The sequence below is a fragment of the Carassius carassius genome, chromosome 17, assembly GCF_963082965.1.
Source record: "Carassius carassius chromosome 17, fCarCar2.1, whole genome shotgun sequence".
Taxonomy (NCBI): domain Eukaryota; kingdom Metazoa; phylum Chordata; class Actinopteri; order Cypriniformes; family Cyprinidae; genus Carassius; species Carassius carassius.
The window spans coordinates 20,696,562-20,704,036 of NC_081771.1; positions in this window are offsets into that span (position 1 = coordinate 20,696,562).

A 7,475-nucleotide genomic window follows, 5' to 3' on the forward strand; every position below is an offset into this window, starting at 1 on the left:
TTTACAGCAACTTCCTGTTTCATTGCATTAGTAGCATGCTTTAGCACATAGCTAAATGCTGCTAGCATGTATTAGCATGCTTATAAAATTTGGCAGCCTATTTAACCCTTGTTGATGCCTTTTATTATTTTGCAAGGAGTCCATAACTGTGTTAAACATGCCACTTCCTGTTGCCAGCAGGTGGCACTATGAATAATCAAATATGGGCATGTTGATGTGTTCAAGACAGGACTCTTGTCAAACGTTTGAAGTTTGAGGCAGATCAGACATTGCTTGCATTAGTTACAGCAAATTCCTTTTTCACTGCATCACTAGCATGCTTTAGCATTTAGCTAAGTGTTGCTAGCATGTATTGGTATGTTTCTAGCATGTTGCCAGCCTTTTTTAACACTTGTTGACACTTTTTAATATTTTCCTAGGAGTCCATAATAATGTAAACCATGACACTTCCTGCTACCAGCAGGTGGCGCTATGACTATTACTGAATTTGGTCATGGGTGTTTGTTCAGGACAGAACACCCATCACACGTGTGAAGTTTGAGGACAGATTGGACATTGCTTGCCTGATTTACAGCAACTTCCTGTTTCACTGCAATAATATGATGCTTTAGCACTTAGCTAATTGTTGCTAGCATGTATTAGTAGGTTACTAGCATGCTGCCAGCTTATTTAACACTTGTTGGCACTTTTTAATATGTTCCTAGGAGTCCATAACTGTGTTAACCATGTAACTTCCTGTTACCAGCAGGTGGCGCTATGACTATTACTGAATTTGGTCATGGGTGTTTGTTCAGGACAGAACACCCATCACACGTGTGAAGTTTGGGGACAGATTGGACATTGCTTGGCTGATTTACAGCAACTTCCTGTTTCACTGCAATAATATGATGCTTTAGCACTTAGCTAATTGTTGCTAGCATGTATTAGTAGGTTACTAGCATGTTGCCAGCTTATTTAACACTTGTTGGCACTTTTTAATATGTTCCTAGGAGTCCATAACTGTGTTAACCATGTCACTTCCTGTTACCAGCAGGTGGCGCTATGACTATAAACTGAATTTGGTCATGGGTGTTTGTTCAGGACAGAACACCCATCACATGTGTGAAGTTTGGGGCAGATCGGACATTGCTTGCCTGATTTACAGCAACTTCCTGTTTCATTGCATTAGTAGCATGCTTTAGCACATAGCTAAATGCTGCTAGCATGTATTAGCATGCTTATAAAATTTTGCCAGCCTATTTAACCCTTGTTGATGCCTTTTATTATTTTGCAAGGAGTCCATAACAGTGTTAAACATGCCACTTCCTGTTGCCAGCAGGTGGCACTATGAATAATCAAATATGGGCATGTTGATGTGTTCAAGACAGGACTCTTGTCAAACGTTTGAAGTTTGAGGCAGATCAGACATTGCTTGCATTAGTTACAGCAAATTCCTTTTTCACTGCATCACTAGCATGCTTTAGCATTTAGCTAAGTGTTGCTAGCATGTATTGGTATGTTTCTAGCATGTTGCCAGCCTTTTTTAACACTTGTTGACACTTTTTAATATTTTCCTAGGAGTCCATAATAATGTAAACCATGTCACTTCCTGCTACCAGCAGGTGGCGCTATGACTATTACTGAATTTGGTCATGGGTGTTTGTTCAGGACAGAACACCCATCACACGTGTGAAGTTTGAGGACAGATTGGACATTGCTTGCCTGATTTACAGCAACTTCCTGTTTCACTGCAATAATATGATGCTTTAGCACTTAGCTAATTGTTGCTAGCATGTATTAGTAGGTTACTAGCATGTTGCCAGCTTATTTAACACTTGTTGGCACTTTTTAATATGTTCCTAGGAGTCCATAACTGTGTTAACCATGTAACTTCCTGTTACCAGCAGGTGGCGCTATGACTATTACTGAATTTGGTCATGGGTGTTTGTTCAGGACAGAACACCCATCACACGTGTGAAGTTTGGGGACAGATTGGACATTGCTTGCCTGATTTACAGCAACTTCCTGTTTCACTGCAATAATACGATGCTTTAGCACTTAGCTGATTGTGGCTAGCATGTATTAGTAGGTTACTAGCATGTTGCCAGCTTATTTAACACTTGTTGGCACTTTTTAATATGTTCCTAGGAGTCCATAACTGTGTTAACCATGTCACTTCCTGTTACCAGCAGGTGGCGCTATGACTATAACTGCATTTGGTCATGGGTGTTTGTTCAGGACAGAACACCCATAACACATGTGAAGTTTGGGGCAGATCGGACATTGCTTGCCTGAGTTACAGCAACTTCCTGTTTCATTGCATTAGTAGCATGCTTTAGCACTTAGCTAAATGTTGTTAGCATGTATTAGCATGCTTATAAAATTTTGCCAGCCTATTTAACCCTTGTTGATGCCTTTTATTATTTTGCAAGGAGTCCATAACTGTGTTAACCATGTCACTTCCTGTTACCAGCAGGTGGCGCTATGACTATAACTGGACAACTTTGGTCATGGGTGTTTGTTCAGGACAGAACACCCATCAGATGTGTGAAGTTTGGGGCAGATCGGACATTGCTTGCCTGAGTTACAGCAACTTCCTGTTTCACGGCGAAACATCAAACTTTGTCAGGCCGCCAGGGACACACCCCTTGACGAAAACTCAAAAGCTTTGCAATTTAACATCACAAAGGTCTTATGATGACCCTCACCAAATTTGAAGATAATCCGATTAAAACTGTAGGAGGAGTTCGTCAAAGTACGAGGCATGAAAAAGGCAAAAACTGCACAAAAATCGTACAGGAAATTCAAAATAACTTACTTCCTGTTAGGTTTTGGATTTTGTACCAACAGACTTTTTTGTAGGTAATGGTGTGTTACACGTGTGTACCGATTTTCATGCATGTACGTGAAACGTAGCTCGAGGGACACTCTGTTGAAATTTACCAGGTGGCGCTATCGAGCCATTTTGCCACACCCACTTCTGAAACCTATATCAGATGTAAATTTTCGCCGGTCCTGATGCGTGTGCAAAGTTTCGTTAGTTTTGGAGCACGTTTAGGCCCTCAAAAATGCGCTTCATTACGGAGAAGAAGAAGAAGAAGAAGAAGAAGAAGAAGAAGAAGAAGAAGAAGAAGAAGAAGAAGAAGAATTAAAGCTGCAAGCAGCGATGAACGGGCCCTCGCACCCGGGCTCACCGGCAGCGAGTGGCTTTAGTAAATAGGTGAACGGTGAGAAATATGCATTTAAACTCATAAATATAAGTGGAATATATCAAAGTTTATTCCATATATATGCCAATCTTTCTGTTGCCAGCAGGTGGCGCTATCATTATAATGGAATATTGGCCTTCAGATGTGTTCAGGCCAGGACTCTTATCGAACATGTGAAGTTTGGGGAAGATCAAACATTTTATGCCTGAGTTACAACAACTTCTCTTGCTGTGGCGAGACATCAAATTTTGTCATGGCGCCATGGACACGCCCTTTAACAAAAACTGAAGATTTCCACAATTTAACATTGCACAGGCCTTTAGATTAGACTGACCACAAAAAATACATTAATGTCAAAAGATGTCTAGCAGTAGTTTGTCGCAGCGTAAAACATGTCACTTCCTGTTGCCAGCAGGTGGCGCTATGACTATAACTGAATATGGGCATGTGGATCTGTTAAGGGCAGAAGTCTTATCTAACATGTAAAGTTTGTGGCAGATTGGACATTGTATGTCTGAGTTACAGCAACTTCCTTTATCATGGCGAAACATCGAAATTTGTCAGACCGCCATGGACACGCCCTTTAACGAAACCTCTAGAACTTCGCAATTTAACATCGCAAAGGCCTTTAGATTTAACTGACCAAGTTTGGTGTTGATCTGAATAAATCTCTAGGAGGAGTTCGTTAAAGTACAACCCCTGAAAATGGCAAAAACAACGCCAATTTTGCAGAGAAAATTCTAAATAACCGACTTCCTGTTGGGATTCGGATTTCGTACCAAGAGACTTTTTTGTAGGTATTGGTGTGTTACATGTGTGTACAGATTTTTGTACATGTACGTGAAACATAGCTTGAGGCGCACTCCGGTGAAAGTGTATATGCACTCAGTTGAAAGTGTATAGGTGGCGCTATCGAGCCATTTTGCCACACCCAATGGAATATTGGCTTTCAGATCTGTTCAGGCCAGGACCCTTATCACACATGTGAAGTTTGGGCAAGATCGGACATTTTATGCCTGAGTTATAACATCTTTTATTCCCATGGCGACACATCGAACTTCGTCATGGCGCCATGGACACGCCTTTTAATGAAAACTCAAGATCTTCACAACTAAACATCACATAGGTCTTTAGATTAGACTGACCACAAAAATAACATTGATGTCATAAAATTTCAAGGAGTAGTTTGTCGCAGCGTAAAACATGTCACTTCCTGTTGCCAGCAGGTGGCGCTATGACTATAACTAAATATGGGCATGTAGATCTGTTAAGGGCAGAAGTCTTATCTAACATGTGAAGTTTGGGGCAGATTGGACATTGTATGTCTGAGTTACAGCAACTTCCTTTTTCATGGCGAAACATCGAAATTTGTCAGGCCGCCATGGACACGCCCTTCAACGAAAACTCAAAATCTTCGCAATTTAACATCGTAAAGGCCATTAGATTAGGCATACCAACTTTGGTGTTGATCTGAATGAATCTCTAGGAGGAGTTCGTTAAAATACAACGCATGGAAATGACAAAAATGACACAAAATTTGCTCATAAAATTAAAAATAACCGACTTCCTGTTGGGTTTCGGATTTTGCTCCAAGAGACTTTTTTGTAGGTATTGGAGAGATACATGTGTATACTGATTTTCATACATGTACATGAAACGTAGCTCGAGGCGCACACCGTTGAAAGTGTATAGGTGGCGCTATCGAGCCATTTTGCCACACCCGATGGAATATTGGCCTACAGATCTGTTCAGGCCAGGACTTTTATCAAACATGTGAAGTTTGGGGAAGATTGGACATTTTATGCCTGAGTTATAATATCTTTTATTCCCATGGCGAGACTTTGAATTTTGTCACGGCGCCATGGACACGCCCCTTAACGAAAACTCAAGATCTTCACAACTTAACATCGCACAGGCCTTTAGATTAGACTGACCACAAAAAAGACATTGATGTCAAAAAATTTCTAGGAGTAGTGTGTCGAAGTGTAAAATATGTCACTTCCTGTTGCTTATAGGTGGCGCTATGACTATAACTGAAAATGGGCATGTAAATATGTTCAGGTTCGGAGTCTCATCAAACATGTGAAGTTTGGGGCAGATTGGACATTGTATGTCTGAGTTATAGCAACTTCATTTTTCATGGCGAATCATCGAAATTCGCCAGGCCGCCACGGACACGCCCTTTAACGAAAACTCAAAATCTTCGCAATTTAACATCGCAAAGGCCTTTAGATTAGGCATACCAACTTTGGTGTTGATTTGAATTAATCTCTAGGAGGAGTTCGTTAAAATACAACGCATGGAAATGACAAAAATGACACAAAATCTGCTCATAAAATTAAAAATAACTGACTTCCTGTTGGGTTTCGGATTTTGCTCCAAGAGACTTTTTTGTAGGTATTGGAGAGATACATGTGTATACCAATTTTCATACATGTTTGTGAAACGTAGCTCGAGGCGCACACCGTTGAACGTGTATAGGTGGCGCTGTCGAGCCATTTTGCCACACCCACTTCTGAAACCCATATCAGACGTAAATTTTCGCCAGTTCTGAGGTGTGTGCAAAGTTTCATGACTTTTCGAGCATGTTTAGGCTCTCAAAAATGCGATTCATCTTAGAGAAGAATAATAATAATAATAATAATAATAATAATAATAATAATAATAATAATTAAAGCTGCAAGCAGCGATGAACGGGCCCTCGCACCCGGGCTCACCGGCAGCGAGTGGCTCTAGTAAATAGGTGAACGGTGAGAAATATGCGTTTAAACTCATTAATATAAGTAGAATATATCAATGTTTATTCCATATATGTGCAAATCTTCCTGTTGCCAGCAGGTGGCGCTATCACTATAATGGAATATTGGCCTTCAGATGTGTTCAGGGCTGCACTCTTATCGAACATGTGAAGTTTGGGGAAGATCAAACATTTTATGCCCGAGTTACAACAACTTCTCTTGCTGTGGCGAGACATCAAATTTTGTCATTTTTGCCATGGACACGCTCTTTAACAAAAACTCAAGATTGCCACAATTTAACAGTACACAGGCCTTTAGATTAGACTGACCACAAAAATACATTAATGTCAAAAAATCTCTAGGAGTAGTTTGTCTCAGCGTAAAATATGTCACTTCCTGTTGCCAGCAGGTGGCGCTATGACTATAATTGAATATGGGCATGTAGATCTGTTAAGGGCAGAAGTCTTATCTAACATTCAAAGTTTGGGGCAGATTGGACATTGTATGTCTGAGTTACAGCAACTTCCTTTTTCATGGCGAAACATCGAAATTTGTCAGGCCACCATGGACACTCCCTTTAACGAAACATCAAGATCTTCCCAATTTACCTTCGCAAAGGCCTTTAGATTTAACTGACAAAGTTTGATGTTGATCTGAATAAATCTCTAGGAGGAGTTCGTTAAAGAACAACCCCTGAAAATGCCAAAAACAACACCAATTTTGCAGAGAAAATTCTAAATAACTGACTTCCTGTTTGGATTCGGATTTTGTACCAAGAGACTTTTTCGTAGATATTGGTGTGTTACATGTGTGTACCGATTTTTGTACATGTACATGAAACATAGCTTGAGGCACACTCCGTTAAAAGTGTATATGCACTCTGTTGAAAATGTATAGGTGGCACTATCGAGCCATTTTGCCACACCCAATGGAATATTGGCCTTCAGATCTGTTCAGGCCAGGACCCTTATCACACATGTGAAGTTTGGGCAAGATCGGACATTTTATGCCTGAGTTATAACATCTTTTATTCCCATGGCGACACTTCAAACTTCGTCACGGCGCCATGGACACGCCTTTTAACGAAAACTCAAGATCTTCACAACTAAACATCACACAGGTCTTTAGATTAGACTGACCACAAAAATAACATTGATGTCATAAAATTTCTAGGAGTAGTTTGTCACAGTGTAAAATATTTCACTTCCTGTTGCCAATAGGTGGCGCTATGACTATAACTGAATATTGGCATGTAGATCTGTTCAGGTCAAGAGTCTTATCCAACATGTGAAGTTTGGGGCAGATTGGACATTGTATGTCTGAGTTACAGCAACTTCCTTTTTCATGGCGAAACATCGAAATTTGTCAGGCCGCCATGGACACGCCCTTTAACGAAACCTCAAGTCCTTCGCAATTTAACATCGCAAATGGCTTTAGATTACACTGACCAAGTTTGGTGTTCATCCGAATAAATCTCTAGGAGGAGTTCGTTAAAGTACAACCCCTGAAAATGGCAAAAACAACGCCAATTTTGCAGGGAAATTTCAAA